The 18,154-nt window shown below is 48.7% G+C and overlaps 1 protein-coding gene across 1 annotated transcript in view; it reads left to right on the forward strand.

Moving 5' to 3' along the window:
• Positions 1–18,154, forward strand: part of TMEM63C (transmembrane protein 63C) — a 95,317-nt gene that overhangs the window by 6,127 nt on the left and 71,036 nt on the right. The window contains exon 2 of the mRNA XM_006157109.1: positions 12,142–12,287. The gene's annotated coding sequence lies outside the window, so the exon portion shown is untranslated. The remainder of the gene's footprint in view (positions 1–12,141; positions 12,288–18,154) is intronic.

Below are 18,154 nucleotides of genomic sequence, written 5' to 3' on the forward strand. Positions count from 1 at the left end.
AGAGTACACCTGAGCTGATCTTAACCCAGAGAGGTGGGAAAGAGGATGGGAAGAGCAGGCTTTCTGACCCGGGCCTTGTTCCAGGGTGGTGTCCCAGCCATCCTGCCTACCCATGGCTCACTCTTCTTGAGCCCACTCTGACCAAAGGCCTGCCATTGAAGGCTGAACTTGGACCAAGCTCATACTATCTTTTCCACACACTGTGCTGGTGCTCAAAGGTACTTGGTGCATGGGGCGGGGTGTGTGAGATCACCACGAAGTTCTCACAGAATTCGCACGCCTGGCTTTCGGTCCTCCTCCTGCCCCAGCTTGGTTGGGAGTGATAGCTCTGGCAAATTGGATGTGCCCTGGACTGTCTAACTCACTTCCTCTTCCCATCCTAATCCTGTCTTCATCTGTTCAGTCTCCTCGTCCTTCAAAGCCCAGCTCAAACATCACCTCCTCCATGAAGCCCTCCCTGCAGTTAGCCAAAAGTTTCAAAAGCCTTTAGTATACTTATCACATGGAGCCTGTCTCTTTAGCTAGACAGTGAGCTCATCCTTCCATTTTCCAAGTGGTTGTTGAATGCCCGTCACACACATGCCCTCCACTTACTCACGGGGGACGAGGCAGGTAGGCAAGGAAACGGGTACTGACGAGAGCTTAAGAATAATAATGATGTTCTGTAGTAATGGCAGTACGCAGCGCCAGGGGACATGCTGGCAGGGCTTGGTAAACTGAAAGTGCACGTACTTTAGGATCAGTGGTCTCATGGCTAGGTGCATAGTCACCTAGAGAAGCACACACGTCTGTGTAGGGACAGGGTTCCAAGGCGGTCTGGGGAGCAGTGCTAGAAATGCAAAAACGAGGTCTCAGCCTCAGTATCCGTCGTCATGCAGTAATGGCAGGGCCAACTGAAACTGACATTGCAGCCGCTGAACTCCATATAGTTTATGTAAATTAACCTAACAAAGCTGATACAATTAACATTTCCATTCTGTGGTAACATGCATAGGCTTCAATAACAATGTAGCAAAAAGAAGAAATAGAATAATACCATTAGTAAAACTATAATTAAAAAATCACAAAATCGCCACCAGCAGGTGGCATGATGGTTACATTGCTGAACTCCCATGTAGTTGACCGTGGTCCAAGTCCTGGAGCAGGTGGCTTAAAACTCACACCGGGCACGTGTGCATGAGTGCCCAAGATCCCAAGAGGAGAATGGAAGAGAAGACTGCAGCCCGGCCAGCCCCTAGGGGGTGATTTCTCGCTTTCTTTCTCTCTGTCTCTCTCTCCAATGAGCACACGCAGCCTATAGCAAAAAATCTCTCTTAAAAACAAATCACAAACAGTACTATGTATTCATGGATGAGCTGTGGATACAAATAAGCTGCGTAACCTACCAAGTTCATGCTTGTGGTGCTCTTTAGAGAGGGAAGGAGCTGAGACCAAAAGGGGAAAAGGAAGGGCTTCTATTCAATAATTTGTCAGTAACACTTCATTTAACAAAAGAGATTTGAAGCAAAAACGATAGACTGTTATCATTTGTTAATTCCATCAGGTTTCTCCTTTCACCTTTTTTGTGTTTAAATTAATTAATTTTAAAAAAGCAGTCTGGAATGTCAAGGGAAGGATGACACCTTCTTCCTGGAGAGTCAGGGTGAGGTGCAAGAGAGGGCGACAGCTGAGTTTCAAAGGAAAGGTGGGAGCTGGCAGGTGTAGCTGGGCTTGGGGGGCTGAGGTAAGGAGAGGTACGGGGTGTTCAAGGCCAGGGGGTTGGTGGGTGGGGTCTTTGCACTTCGAAATGTTTGTTGAATGACTTGTGTTTTTCAAGCAGCCTCTGCCCCGCCACCCTCTCATCGGCCACTCTGATGTCAGCTCCTCTGAATCTGGGCTGCGTACATAGTACATAGGATTCTGGGGGCCGGAGGGAAATCACGTGTGATTTGATGATTTTTTTAATGACTAGATCATTGAATGGGGTTTGGGAGGAATGCGGCAAATTCATAAAAATGAGCATTAAAATGGGGAAATAACACTGATAGAGAAAATAGAATTCTTGGAGGCTTCCGTGTTTAATTATTTGCAACGTCAGTTTGAAAATAAGCTGAAACTGGTATAAATATAAGGAAAATAAAAATGATCAGTTTGACCCCTGAAGAACTAAAAAACCCTAACAGACCAATAATTAAAATGTTGATAAAAATTATTTACCAAAAAAAAAGGTTTAAATAGCTTCTAGTTTCTATGAAGCTTTCAAGAAACAGATAATTCCAATTTTTTTAAAAAAATTATTTTTATTTGCTAGAGGGTGCATCCACTTGCCAGAGAGGGGTGTGGGCAAGGGAACAGGAAGGGGAGGGGAAAGTGAGAAAGCATGTACCTCCCACACCTTCCCCATGGGAGATCGCCATTCTGCAGTCCCTTCTCTGTTTCTCTTTCTTTTCAGAATTTTTGGCACACATGCCCACGTGGGTGTGTTTCTCAAGCCCTCTGGGTCCAGGACTCGAACCATGCAGGCAGTCAGATGGGATCCAGCCATCTTAACCACCATACCACTGATTGGCCCCGCCGAGGTTATTTTAACTGCACCAGCTGTATCAGGCCACAGAGAAGGAACGATTCAAATCATTCTACAAAGCCAGTACAACACTGATACCAAAGCTTGACAAAGGTGGCACAGAAAAGAGAAGAATTACTAGACAATCTTATATATGAATATTGGTGCAAAATTCATTAAGCAGCAACAAATAGAATCATGCAGCATCATGTTAAAAATTAAATACAGCACATGCAACTGGGGCTGCATGCCAGAAATAAAGACTCATTATTAGAAAAACTATTGATTATCGAACAAACTTAATAGTTCAGAAGTGATGAAAAGACCATATAAATGCTTCACAAATGCCACTCAGACATTCTATAAAATTCAGTAGTCCCTGATTTTTAACTCTTACAAAATGCAGGTCGGTAGATATTGTCTAATGTGCTGTGTGTACAGACATTAATGTGTACACGGAATGAATGACCACCGTTAACTTAATTCTTTAACGCTGTGGTCTGGAAGTATGATCCAGTACAACTTTTGAAAACATATGTTTTAAGGCCAACCCATGGCCTGGTGGGTAAGGTGGCTGGATCTCACATGCTGACCATGGGGTTTAGTTTGAGCTTTCTAGTCTATCCTAGACCTGGTAACTTGAAAAACTGGGCACAGGTGTGTGTGTGCCCCAAATCCCAAAAGGAGAGAGAGATGGAGGAGAAGGGATTGTGGCATGACTGTGCCTCATAAGTGTGTTTTCTTGCTTCCCTGGTCTCTCTCTGTATCCGATTCTCTCTGATAAGTGTGTGTGCCTTCTAGTAAATTTTAAAAAAGAAAATATAGGGACTAACAGGTGGCATAGTAGTTAAGGTGCTGGACCTTCCGCATGACTGACCATGGTTCAGTCCCAGACCTGGCAGCCTGAAAATCATACTGGGCATGTGTGTGTGAGTACCTAAAATCCTAGGAGTAGAATGGAGGAGAAGGGATTGTGGTGTGGCCATCCCGTGCCCACCCCCACCCTCCCATGAGGGGTGATTTCTTACTTCCACTCTCACTGTTTCTCTCTCTGGCAAGTGGCAAATGCACATACCCTATGGCAAAAACCTTTGGAAAAAAATATATATGTTATAAAAAGAAGTAATCAAAATTGTAGATGATGATCGACCGCTTGAAGAAAAAAGAACAAGGTTGCCAACTGAAAAAATGATTAGAAATAATAATAGACTACACTAAGGCGATTGATAATGAATAATAGAAACAAAAACCTATTGTTTTTTTTTTTTACTAGTAACAATGAACCTTTTACAAAGTGTATAAGAAAACATTTACAATGCCAGTAAAAGTGTTCCAGACAACGAGAACTAAGTCTAACCAGAGGTGGTGGGAGCAGCTCTTGGTGCTGCCTTTCACGGCTGGTCGCCTGGCCCTTGGAGCAGGGCAGCTATTCGTCAGTGATGCAGCTGGCTCAGGTCAGTGGGACAGAGGACAGCTGGCATGCACGGACAGCAGTAGGAACTTCCTTCTCTCGTCTGGGCACTGTTCTGCGCCCTTTACCTTAGCCTCACGTGATTTATCCCCGAGAATGTTCTGCTGCGCTCGAGAAGAACATGGGTTCTGCGGCTGTTGGGTGGATGTTTGCGTACGTCTGTTGAGTCCAGTTGGTCTAGGGTGTTGTTCAAGGCTTCCGTTTCCTCATCGATCTTCTGTCCTATTGTTTATCCACTATGGAATGTGGGGTATTGAAATCTCCTACATCCAAGAGTGCCTTTACTTGGCAACAGTGGCCATAGCTGTTACTTGGCATGTTTGACTTTGGAGTAACAAAAATGGTGTTCGGTTTTGTTTTATTTCTTATGTATACCAGACGGCAGGGGAGAGAGAAAGTGAGAAAGCAAGCCACCAGGTCCGGGATTCGAACGCCTCACGTGATTTATCCCCGAGAATGTTCTGCTGCGCTCGAGAAGCACATGGGTTCTGCGGCTGTTGGGTGGATGTTTGCGTACGTCTGTTGAGTCCAGTTGGTCTAGGGTGTTGTTCAAGGCTTCCGTTTCCTCATCGATCTTCTGTCCTATTGTTTATCCACTATGGAATGTGGGGTATTGAAATCTCCTACATCCAAGAGTGCCTTTACTTGGCAACAGTGGCCATAGCTGTTACTTGGCATGTTTGACTTTGGAGTAACAAAAATGGTGTTCGGTTTTGTTTTATTTCTTATGTATACCAGACGGCAGGGGAGAGAGAAAGTGAGAAAGCAAGCCACCAGGTCCGGGATTCGAACCGTGGTTGGCCATGTGGGAGTCCAGCATCCTGTTTTTATTTCTAAATTTTTATGCCATGTCAGAGCTTTACGTCTTATATACTAGTATGTGGCTATTAGTATTTTATGAGAATCATAGTTTTTGGTGTTTATACACACTTGTGTATTTTTGTGACTTTTTGTAAACTAAGGGTCATTTTAATGCTACAGTCATTTTTAGTTATTGTAATCAATGTGAATACCATGATTTTTCAAATCTGTTCCGAGCCTATAGTGTTTGCTTTATGAACATTTGTGTATTGAATATATTCTGGATAGTTGCATTGTACTGAAATATTAGCTTGTTTGATATCAGGAAAGTATGCATTGAGTACCTTTTTGCTAGCCTGATTAATCTTTTTAAAAAAGGTTTGTTTTGTTTTGCTTTGCTTTGTTTTGTTTTGTTTAGAGAGATTTTTGCTGTAGGGTACATGGAGAGAGAGAGAGAGAGAAAGAGAAATCTCCCCAGGGGAGATGGCCACGCTGCAATCCCTTCTCCTCCATTCTCCTCTTGGGATTTTGGGCACGCACGCACATGTGCTCGGTGTGAGTTTTAGGCCTCCAGGTCTCAAACCGTGGTTGACTCTGTGGGAGTCTAGTGACATTACCATTATGCCATTTGCTGGTCCCAAAAAAGGTTTAGACTTAGAAAAACCTTAGGGACCAGCAGTTAGTGCAATGGCTGTCGCTGGACTCCCATGTAGTCGACCGTGGTTCAAGTTCCAGATCTGGTGGCTTAAACTCACACTAGGTGAGTGTGCATGCGTGCCTGAGGTCCCAAGAGGGGAATGGAGGAGAAGGGGATGGCATGGCCATCGCCCCTGGGGGGTGATTTCTCTCTTGCTGTCTCTCTGTCTCTCTCTGTCTTTCTGGCGAGCACATGTGCCCTATAGCAAAAACCTCTCAAAAAAAAAAAAAAAAAGAAAGAAAGAAAGAAAAACTTTTAAACTGGTCTTTATTACATGGTTACAAATAAAGTTTCAGTTAGAATGAATGGACAGAGAAAAATTAGTTTTGAGTGTCTTCGGATTAAAACATGAAACTAAGATTTGATTTTTTTCTTAATGCGGGAACTAGCAGTTAGCATAATGGCTATGTCACTGGACTCCCACGAAGTCGACCGTGGTTCGCGTCCCGGACCTGGTGGCTTAAAAACGCACGCCGGGCACGTGTGCGTGCGTGCCCAAGATCCTGATAGGAGAAGGGATTGCGGCATGACCATCCCCCCGGGGGGTGATTTCTCGCTTTCTGTCTCTATGTCTCTCTCTGTCTGGCGAGCGCATGCGCCCTATAGCAAAAATCTCCCCCCCCCCAAAAAAAAGCACATCTTAATGCTTTACGGGGGTGGGAGAAAAGCAGTGTACATTATTGGTTTGTTGTCTGTTTCTCCTTTCAGCTCTGTCAATATTTGCCTCAACCTTGGGTGCTCCGATGTTGGGTGTCTACGTGTTTATGAACTGACCCTTTATCATTATAGAATGTCCTTCTTTGTCTCGCGTGGCAGTTTTTGACTGATACGAATGAGGTCACCCTGCTGTCTTTCGTTTACGGTCGTGTGGAATATGTTCCCTATCCTTCCCTTCCAACCTCCATGTGCCTTTATGCCCAAGGTGAGCCTCCTGTGGACAGAATGTCATTGCGTCCCTCTACGCCCTTTCCCTGCAGGGCTCATTTAATCCTCACAGTAGCTCTAGACAGTTGGTGTCATTCTGATCCGTGTTTCTAGATGAGGAAGCCGAGATGCAGGAAGGCTAGATAACTTAGCCCGGAACCAGCAGAGCCAGAACTGGAACCAGACCCTTGACTCAGTTTCTGCTCTTTGCTTCCCTCCTGCTACATAGTTCCATTGGGATTGTGAATTTAGAAGGAGAGTGGTTGAGGGGCTAAAAAATGAATTATTCACACATATCTTTAGGACGACAGTCTAGCCAACCCCTTGAGGAAAAATCAAACTAGGGCCCAGCGGCAGTGGCCCGGCAGTGATGTAATGCTCCGTGGTGCAGGTGCAGGTTCACTCTGGAGTCTCCTGGTACATGCTGGGTGTGTGTGCACCTGTCACCTGAGCTGGCGGGGGTTGGGGGTGGATCATGGCGTGACCCCGTTGGAGGTGCTGTTTCTCTCTTCTCTCTGTCCCTATCTCTCTCTCAGAAGATATCAAGTAAACTGGGTGGGAAAACAAAATCCAAGCCCTACTACAGTCCTCACACCAAAATAAATTCTAGATTCAGCAAAGATTTTTTTTTTCACATTATTTATTATTTGTTTTTTGAATATACTTTCAATCATATTGTTTGGCTTACAATGAGACCATTTCGATATGTGCACATTTCTCCCCAGACCCGTTGATCAAAATATCTTTACCAGATAACACCACACCTCCCTATCCGGTCAGTGCTCTACCTCTGTATCCCTTCTCCAAAGATTTTAAAAAGAAAGAAAGAAAAGAAGAAAATCCTAATAACATTAGGGGGAAACATGGGCAAATATTTTTGATCCTCAGATGGAAACTGTTTTTAAGCATGTGCAGAAGCCAAGAAGTCATTTAGGACAAGACTGATACTTTACAGAAAAATCTGAAATTTGTGTAAGCAAAAGATACTATATATAAACTCTAAAACAAATAAATGGCAGTAAAACACATGACCAAAAATTGCCTTAACTTAGCAAAACTTTTAAAAATTTTATTTGACTTATTTATTTATTTATTTATTTATTTAATTTTTTATTTGATCAGTGAGAGAGAGAGAGAGAGAGAGAAAGTGAGAAAGCAAGCCGCAGCCTCCAGTTCCGGGACCCAAACCACAGTCGGCCATGTGGGAATCTAGTGCTCTTAACCACCACGCCACCTGCTGACCCCAGTAAAAGTTCTTAAAAATTATGGGGCCAGCAGGTGGCACAGTGGTTAAGGGCTCTGGCCTCCCACATGGCTGACTGCAGTTTGAGTCCTGGACCTGGCAGCTTGCTTTCTCACTTTCTTTCTCTTTCTCTCTGTTCCTTTTTGGTCAGATAAAAATAAAATAAATAAATAAAGCTAAATAAAATAATTATTTAAAAAATCAGTAAGATAAATTAGAGAGGATATAGACAGTTCACAGAGAAATACATGCAGTCTAGCATGGTTCTGCCCTCCCAGATCTCTGCCCCTCTACCCACATAAACGTGACCAAGTCTCCAGTGTAAGTTTTCTTCAAAACTCTTCCCAAAAATCTGGGCAAATATAACTTTGTCTGCATCTTGATTTCACCCCGGCCAGGAACACGTTCTGAGTGCTCTGTCTTTGTGTTGTCAGTGAACAGACATCACACGGCTACGCACGCTGACAGGCGGATCCTTCGTTCTTTTGCAGGTTCACATCTGGAGGCAAGCAATCAATAAACGTGAAAAAGTGCCCTCCCTAACAAAAGTTTACAGACTAGGCCGACCCTGCAGTGCAGCGGTTAACTACTGTACACAGGGAGCCAGATCCCACATGGCCAGCGCTGTTGGGATCCTGGCCCCAGCAGCTTGAAAAACATACTAGGCATGTATGTGTGCCGCCCCCAAATCCTGCCAGGATGGAGGAACGGAGGAGAAGTGGTTGCGGCATGACCATACTCCATGGGGAGGGCTTTCTCCCTCTCTTTCTCTCTCTCTGGTGAGCACATGTACCCTCTACCAATAAAAAAAGAATTACAAACTGAAACAAGATCTTTTTCAACCCATATTGGCAAAGTTGAAAACTTTGATGACGTGGAGTGTTGCCGAGGGTGGAGGGAAATAAGCTCCCTCCAGCATTGCTTAGGTGGTGCGCACTGGTTCACCGTCTTTGGAGGGCAATTTGCAATATCAGAATTTTTTTTTTCTTTTTTTGGAGAGGCTTTTTGCTATAGGGTGCGTGCGCTCACCAGAAAGACAGAGATGGAGAGACAAAGTGAGAAATCACCCCCCAGCGGGGATGGCCACACCGCAATCCCTTCTCCATTTTCCTCTCGGGATCTTGGGCACGCACGCACACGCACCCGGCGTGAGTTTAAGCTGCCAGATCCGGGACTCAAACCGTGGTAGACTACATGGGAGTCCAGCAACATAGCCATTATGCCAACTGCTGGTCCCGCAATATCAGAATTTTCAAAACATTTTTTAAAAAGGTTTTTGCCATGTGGCACGTGCACTCCCTGGAGAGGGAGAGGCAATGAGAGGAAAAGTGAGCTGTCACTCCCCAGGGGATGTGGCCACACGGCACTCCCTTCTTCTCCATTCTGCTCCTGCAATTTGGGGCGGGCACCCACACATGCCTTGAGTGATTTGCAACCACAGTTGGCCAGGTGAGAATCCAGCACCTTAACCACTATGCTGACCTGCTGCTGGCCCCTGCAATATCAGAAGTCTAAAACTGTAACTTTGACCTAGGGATTTATTCTATTCCTAACCTCATGTATATGTACAAAGATATAAAATCGAAGATGTTTATTGCAACTCCGTGCAGTGAAAACTGTGGAAGCAACCGAAATACCCATCCACAAGGATAGCGTCAATACCTTGGTGTTCCTCTGAACACTCTGGCTATTAAAAGAACGAAGGATCTGCCTGTTGGTGTGCGTAGATGTGTGATGTATATTAACTAACCACACAAAGATAGAATACTCAAAATGTGTTCCTGGTCGGGTTTAAATAAAAATGCGGGCAGAGTTATATACTTGCCCAGATTTTTGGAAAGAGTTTTGAAGAAGACTGACACTGGAAACTCGGTCACGTCTATGTGGGGAGTGGGGCAGAGGTCTGGGAGGGCAGAACCATGCTAGGTTGCATCTTCATGTGTGTTATAGGGAATGGCTTGATTTTTTTCCCCCCACAAGCATGTTATTTTCAGGATTTAACACAAGTAGATGTATTTTAAAGTTTATTTTTTTCTTCCATGAGAGAGACAAAGTTAAAGAGAGCCAAGGCAGAGAGATAGGTACCTCCAACTCCCATGATCCACCCCCAGCTTCAGCCAGCCCCAGATCACGGGCACATGCATGTCTGGCATGTCTGCAGACCTGAACTTGGGACCTTTCTACATGAGTCAGCTTTGCAAGTGTTGAGTTACCATTGCACCACCATCTGGCCCTTAAAAATATTTAAGAAGAAGGGTCAGCAGGTGGCGTAGTGATTAGGGCTCTGGACTCCCATGTGGCTGACCATGATTCAAGTCCTGGACCTGGTGGCTTAAAACTCACGCTGGGTGCATGTGCGTGCCCAAAATCCCCAGAGAAGAATGGAGAAGGGATTATGGCATGGTCATCCCCCCGAGGGGTAACTTCTCACTTCTGTGAGCTCACATGCCCTAAAGCAAAAACGTCTTAAAAAAGAACAAAAAAGTGTGTGTGTGTATGTATGTATGTATGTATGTACACACACACACACACATGAGGAAACTAATGATGAAAGGGAGATACTACTACTGAAAAGTTCATTTCTCTTTGGGCCCACCTTTTCTTGCATTCACAATTTTAAATCTGGAAGGGCCCAAGAGGTCACCTCCAGTCTTTGCTTTGTCCATGAGAAAAATGAGACCAGGAGAGATTTCAGCGAGCTGCCCGGTGCCCTGGCCAGCCTGTCCGCAGATACCGGGCTCCTGGGATGCTTTCAGGAAAGGAGCCGATGGCCCCTTTATGTGCATGACTGGCCTTCGCCTGTGGACTTGCCTGCCCTTCCCAGCATGCACTCCTCCCGTCTCACTTCCTGTATCGTCACAAGTGGGACCTGTTCAAATGCAGATCCCGGCCCATGACAGTGGCACGTGTTGCTAAGACATCGTGCCCCACAGGCTGGGGCCACATGGGCGCAGTTCTGGCCCGACCTACTGGCTGGGTGTGGTGGCACAGCTGCTCAGGAGGCTGAGGCGGGAGGATTGCTACATGGGGAGACCTTGTCTTAAAAATAAGCAAACAAATAGCTTTTAAAATGCCAATATCCAGGACCAGCAGATGGCGTAATGGTTACATCACTGGACTCCCATGTAGTCAACTGCAGTTCAGGTCCTGGACCTGGTGGCTTAAAACTCACGCCAGGTGTTCCATGAGAAAAATGAGACCAGGAGAGATTTCAGCGAGCTGCCCGGTGCCCTGGCCAGCCTGTCCGCAGATACCGGGCTCCTGGGATGCTTTCAGGAAAGGAGCCGATGGCCCCTTTATGTGCATGACTGGCCTTCGCCTGTGGACTTGCCTGCCCTTCCCAGCATGCACTCCTCCCGTCTCACTTCCTGTATCGTCACAAGTGGGACCTGTTCAAATGCAGATCCCGGCCCATGACAGTGGCACGTGTTGCTAAGACATCGTGCCCCACAGGCTGGGGCCACATGGGCGCAGTTCTGGCCCGACCTACTGGCTGGGTGTGGTGGCACAGCTGCTCAGGAGGCTGAGGCGGGAGGATTGCTACATGGGGAGACCTTATCTTAAAAATAAGCAAACAAATACCTTTTAAAATGCCAATATCCAGGACCAGCAGATGGCGTAATGGTTACGTCACTGGACTCCCATGTAGTCAACTGCAGTTCAGGTCCTGGACCTGGTGGCTTAAAACTCATGCCAGGTGTGTGTGCATGCCCAAAATCTGAGAGGAGAATGGAGGAGAAGGGATTGTGGTGTGGCCATCCCCCCGGGGATGATTTCTTGCTTTCTGTCTCTGTCTCTCTGACGAGCACACACATCCTGTAGCAAAAATCTGTCTCAAAAAATAAATAAATAAAAGCAAATCTCAAGGCATTTTCCTTGGAGGGTCAGGTTCTGTGGACCAGGGTAGGGCCCTTCACTGTGCATTTTACAGGCTGCACTCTGAGGTGCTTCTGAGGGAGGTAAGGGCTGTAGCTCCCTCTGACAGCATCTCAGCTCGGCCCCGTTGGCATTGTCTGTGCATCTGGGTTGATCCCACCCTGGAGAGGGAAAGTGGGGTGCTCCAGTTCTTTTTCTTTCTTCCCACTTACCCAGTTACTTCTAGCACTTCTTCCCCTGTGCAGAGGGGCCACTGGCAATGCCGGGACAGCCAAAGCTGGGGGGCAAATGACAGAGCCAGTGCTTATACTGCTGGGACTCCCTACACAGTGCTCTGTCTGTGGCCCTCCTCCCCGCCTTATCAGGGTTGGGCATTCAGTGGCCTGGATTTAGAAATGGGGAGCAGCCTGGGCATCGTGGGTGCCTCTGGGGTACCCCTCACCCCGAGTCAGCCGTTTCTGCAGTTACTGTCCAGCATGTTGAACAGAGAAGCCTGGCCTGCTCGGGTGTAGGTAAGAGCCTCAGGAGGCCAAAGAACACCAGAATCCATGCCCGCCGGCACTGAGGGTTCCCTGTTTCTGCCACAGAACCTCGCAGGGGCCACCTTCGCGTCAGGAATCAGGTGGATGTGGTTGGGCCACTTGGAAGTCCCTGTTCCTGGAGACTGATCCACAGGAGGGAAGGCCAGTAACAGCCCAGTGTCCTGATCGTCGAACCTCACCTGCTGCTCCAGGTAAGCCCCCTTCATCATCGCACCCATCAGGCTAAGCCTGATGCTGGCTCCTCTGTCAGCCTGGGCGGTGTGGCCATCCACCCCCTACAGCCTGTCACTCTGCAGCCAGCACTCAGACAACGGCTCTCCCTAACCCTCCTAAACCCACACCGTGACAGGAGGGCCAGGAAGGGCCTAACGCCTTTCTAAAGAGCACGGTTCCAGGTGATCCTAGCTCCCAAGGCCTGGAGAGGGGGTGGAAAACTCTCCAGCAATGGTTAGGACGCCTTCTGCCCCTTGGAAATGCCCCAGCCTGAGCTTCCAGCTGGGTTCCCTGAGTAAATTTGCTTTTCTTTAAGATTTAATTCATTAATTAATTATTTTCATGTGAGTTTTGCCAGAGAAAGACAAAACTAGAGAGAGGGAGAGGGAGAAAACAAGCCACCAGCTCTGGGAATCGAACTGTGGTTGGCCATGTGGGAAAGCCAGTGCCTTAACTACCACGCCACCCACTAGCCTGTCCCCCTGAGTGACTTGCTCTGGTTTCCCCAGAACCCAGCCAGACACAGCTTTTCCGAGAGTTCCCTGACTCTCAGTGCTTTCTCCTGGGGAAAGGATTAAGACAGATGGTATCTTCATAGACTGTCGGAGCTGGAAGGGATCCTAGCCTGTAATCCCACCGCAATCGTGTTCTCCTTCTCAAGCATTACTTGTATCAATAGTGTAGTTTCAAACATTGTCACTGAGCATCTGGGAGGAATCAGGTGTAATCTTGTCAAAATAGCACAGGAAGCCCTCTGGCTTCAGGCAGCCCTGGCTGGGTTCCACTCCCTCCTCTGCCTGTCCTCCACGGGTTCCACTCCCTCCTCTGCCTGTCCTCCACCGAGACTCTGCTCTAGGCTCCTTTCCCTTCCTCCCACCTGCCCGGTCACTTGTAGCACTTCTTCCTATGCAAAGGTGACATTGGCAGTGATCCGACAGCCAAAGCTAGGAGGTGTCAAAGCCAGGTGAGCATCAAAGTGAAGCTTTCTTCCCTATTCAAGTGAGTAAATAAAGAAATCCTTGAGAAAGGATTAGATAGTCCGGAGGAAACTGATTAGCTCTCTCTACTAGACAGTGTCTAAAATCTCTTTTATGTGACAACAGTTATCCTGCATGGGCTGTTGGCCAGGAAGATTGCATTTGTTGCTGTTATCTATAAAAGTAATCTTAGATAGTGTTCTTTTCTGTGCAAAGTGCTTGATGTCCACGTCCCTCTTTTAATTTTCTGGTCCTATCTTGGGAGCGTCTTCTAGAACAAGGAGCCTTAGGCACAGGCAGTATTTCACTTCCATGCCTCCAGCCTCGCTCACTGCCTCAGCCCCCTGCCAGACCCAGTTCCTCTAGTCCCGGTTACCACGAGAGGCAGCACTGATGGTAGTTAAAAGCTCAGGCTTTGGGAGCCAGTAGGTGGCATTGAAGTTAATGTGGCTGGATCCCATAAGGCCAACTGTGGTTCGAATCTCAGACCTGGTGGCTGGAAAATCACACCAGGCATGTGTGCGTGCCCCAAATCCTGAGAAGAAAAGGGAGAAGGTATTGTGTGGCCATCGTTCCTGGAGGGGTGTTTCTCACTTTCCCTTACTCTCTCTCTCTTCTCTCTCCTCTCTCCAGTAAGTGCACGTGCCCTGAAAAATATATAATTAATTATTTGTTTTTTTAAAAAAATGCTCAGGGGACCAGCAGTTAGCGTAATGGCTTTGTCGCTGAACTCCCATGTAGCCGACTATGGTTCGAGTCCTGGACCCGGTCGCTTAAACTCATGCCGGGCGTGTGTGCGTGCATGCCCAAGATCCCTAGAGGAGAGTGGAGGAGAAGGGATTGTGGCGTGGCCATCCCCCCAGGGGGGTGATTGCTCACTTTCTGTCTCTCTGGTGAGCGCATGCGTGGGGGGGGCGGATGTGTTCATAAAAAAAAACCCCCAAAAAAAAAAAAAAAAAAAAAAAAAAAAAAAAAGCTCAGTCTCTGGAGCTAGACGAGTTCACATCCCAGCCTGACCACCTGCTAGCCTTGTCATCTCTCTGAACTTCCTTCTCTTCATCTGTGAAATGGGGATGCAGATTATATCCCAGAGTGACTGTGAGGATTAAATAGGTTAATATCCACAAAGTGCTTGGAACAGCATCTAGCACCCAGCAGGTACTTTACACGTTAGCTCTGATCGTCACTCAAGTCCGTTCTCTCTTGACCACTCCGCTGCCTGATTAACCTGTCTAAAGCACAGTGCCGTCACCCCGCTCGCTCCTCTGCAGTCATGTGTGGCTCCCCACGGCCTCCTTAGGGAGCCAGTAACATTTATTGAGAGAGGGTGTCCACCCTCAAGGTAGGTGAGCGGAGTCCCTAAGGAATGGAAGTGCAGCCACCCACAGCCCCATAGCTGGGGGTCTGATCTACGCCCTTCTGCCTCCCCGACCAAAACCTAGCTATGAGCGGACCTAGATTAGAGGGTGCTGGATCTGCACACGGGGTGGCATGGATTCCAGGGGTCCGCTGGGACTGCAAATGCAGTGCGTCCTATTTTGGACTCCAGCTCTGGTACACATCAGAGTGTGGAGAAAACACCTGGCCAGTTCCCAGAATGAGCGGAGACTGCAGACACAGGCATACTCCCTGAGGAGCAGAGGCCAGGCGGCAGAGGTCAAGTCATTGTCCTCACCCATCACTGGGAGCTGGCTGCAGCCTCGGCTCCCATAGCTCAGGTGGGGAGCCCGAGGCTGCCCTGATCTGGCACTTGGACAGAGAACTCCAAGCTCCATCCTACCTCGTGGTTGCCTCTCTGGCAGGAGAGAGGCTGCTCATAGGAAGGAAGGAGCACTGGGCTGGAGCAGGACAGATGACGCTTGAAACCAGGGTCTTGGTCTGGCAGGGAGACCTTGGCCATGTCCCTGAGCAGCCTCTCTGAGTTTCCGTTTTCCCATCAGTAAAGTGGAGAGTATAATATCCACCTCACAGAGTTGTTGTGAGGCCAGAATGGAAGAAAATGCCCAGAGCACCCGGGCACTGCCCGCCTGCCTGTCTTGGGTGGGCGCTTGGCCATCTGCGGTTACTCTGCTCAGACCATCAGAGTTGCCCTTCCAGGCTGCCAGGCAGAGCCACCTCGTTCCTGCAAGCTGGTTGCTTTCCGTGAGTGACATTTTCCTCACCTGGCCGCCACTCCAAGATGAAGGGAAGCAGCAGTGGTTTTGGCAGGGGAGAGGAGGAGGAACGGTCAAAATCTTGCCAGATGCCTGGCGAGAGTGAGAGGCGCAGCAGGGGAGCAGCAGTTCGGTCTGGTTTTCTCGGAGACGTTTCCACTTGGAGGCCCGGTGCTGCCAAGCCTGGGGAGCCAGCAGCGAAGCAGAGGGAGGAAGCAAAGCCAGACCACGCAGCCTCCTGCAGGTGGCATTTTTCTTATTCGCTCCACGAATGAATGGCTATGTGGAGATGCCAGGCACTGTGCTAGGCGCAGGGGATTCAGCAAGTGAAACAGACAAGGACCCCATCCTCTTGGGGACTTCATTTTAAAGGGTGTAGACAATTAGCTGCATAAACTATGGGTGAGGGATGTGAGAACGAGATAAATGCAAGGGAGGTAAAAGAATGAGAGAGAAGAAAGGGAACTGGGAGGGCCAGAGCAGCCGCGTTATTAAGTAGAGTTGTCAGGACAGACTTCGCCGAAAAGTAACATTTGAAATACACAAATTGTGTGGTGGTTAAGGCATTGGATTTCCCACCTGGCTGACCATGGTTCAAGTCCTGTACTCAGTGGCTTGAAAATCACGCTGGGCACGTGATGTGTGCGTGTCTCAAATCCCTAGAGGAGAATGGAGGAGAAGGGATTGCAATGGTCATCCCCCCTAGGGGGTATGATTTCTCACTTTCCCTCTCTCTCTCTCTCTCTGGAGAGTGCACATGCCCTATGGAAGAAACCTAGAAACCCACTGACAACAATAAAAAGCAATAACAAAAGTCACACAAGTTGTTTGCTGCCTTTAGGAATGCCTGAGCGCCCTGTTGCTCAGAATCAGGGCTAGGAGCCTTTCATGAGATCCCTAGGACAGAAGCGAAATCTAGGAGCCCTTCTAGTCCCAGTCCAGAGAATGTTGTGTTCCTCCAAAACCTTCAGTGGCTCTCTCCTGTCTACATGATTAAGTGCAAATCATTCAGCTTGAGAGTCAAGGCCTCATGGTCTGGCCCCACCTGCTGGGATCTCACCAGACCTTCTCGCCCCATCTCTGCAGCCCGCCATTTCTGGGAGAGCCCACTCTCCACTTGCCTTTTCTACTCATTTGTCCTCTGTGCCTCGACGTGCTGTCACCACTTTCTGCTGCCCCCAAACGCCCCCTCTCTGAATGAAGGCTTCCCTGGCCCTGATGACTGCATCTTGTATCTCCCTCATTGCGTGGTTCTTACTCTTCCTGGGGGCAGGCATCGGCTCAGCCATGATCTCCACCTGCCTGGAAGGGCCTCGGGCTCCTTTGCCTCCGGCAGGGCCCCAGCAACACTGGGACAGGCCGGGGAGCCTTTGGCAGAGGGGGAGGTGAGCAGGAAAGGAGAGAGGAAACCAAACTGTAGGAGAGATCCAATGGAGGAGCCAGTGAAGGCAGAGGAGAGCCACCCCCACCTTACTTTCCCAGACAGAATGGCAGGCCTGTCTTTCCCCCAGCAATAGCTACCACTCCCTTTGGCATCCCAGGCCAGCGCTTTGTTGGGTTTAACTAGAATACCTAGCACCGTAGCTGAACTTACTTCCTCTGATTGCGTCATCCGGGTTCATGTTGCTTATTCAGGTCCTTAGGTAGCCCGGATTGGAGTGACTTCCTGGGCCAGCTGGGGCCATGGCAGTTAAGGATGCTGGGCCCCACATGGCTGACTACAGTTCAAGTCCCTGATCCAGTAGCTTGAGAAATATTCTGGGCACGTGTGCATACATGCTCCAAATCCCCGAGGGAGGAGAAAAAAAAAACAGAGAAGGGAATGTGGAGTGACCATCTCCCTTGGGGTGCTTTTCCACCTTCTCTCTCTGTCTCACTTTGGTGACTCATGTGCTCTCTGGCAGATTAATAATAATGGACCAGCAGGCAGCATAGTGGTTAGGGCACTGGACTCCCATGTGGCCTACCACAGTTTTAAGTCCCAGACCTGGCGACTTGAAACTCACACTGGGCATGTGTGCATGTGTGCCCAAAATCTCGAGAGGAGAATGAAAGAGAAGGGGTTGCAGTGTGGCCGGCCCCCCTTGGGAGGGTGATTTCTCACTGTCTCTCAGTCTCTGTCTCTCCAGCAAGTGCACATGCACTATAGCAAAAGTCTCTCGAAAGAAAGGGAAGGAAGGAAGGAAGGAAGGAAAGAAGGAAGGAAGGAAGGAAGGAAGGAAGGAAGGAAGGAAGGAAGGAAGGGAGGGTGATTTTCCTGACCCCTTGCTCAACGGGCAGGAGCCAGGTCAGATCAGGAGGAAGCTAGCCTAGGGGCCAGCTTGAGGAGGTCCGTGGCCCCCAGAGCCACACGGAGGCTGTCCGGGGGTTTGGGTGTGTAGCAGTGTGGTCATGGAGGTTGTGCAGCCATCACCCTGCAGTCACTGGGCTCCAGCTTCCCTCACCTTCATGGCAGGCAGAGCTCTAAATGGAGAGCCCCCTAGTCCTCAGGCCCCTCATGTCCTGGGCTCACCACCCCACCCTGGCCCGGTGAAGCCTGTGAGGCAGACCCGCAGCCTCCACCATCTGGATCTCACCCTCTGCAGGAGCGGCTGCACTGAGAGCCCCCTAGGTGGTCCTCAGGCCCTTCATGTTCTGGACTCGCCACCCCCTCCCCCGCCCTGTGAGGCCATGGGAGCCAGACCCGCAGCCCCCACCATCTGGCTCTCACCCGGC

The sequence above is a fragment of the Tupaia chinensis genome, unplaced genomic scaffold, assembly GCF_000334495.1.
Source record: "Tupaia chinensis unplaced genomic scaffold, TupChi_1.0 Scaffold000528_1, whole genome shotgun sequence".
Lineage (NCBI taxonomy): Eukaryota > Metazoa > Chordata > Mammalia > Scandentia > Tupaiidae > Tupaia > Tupaia belangeri.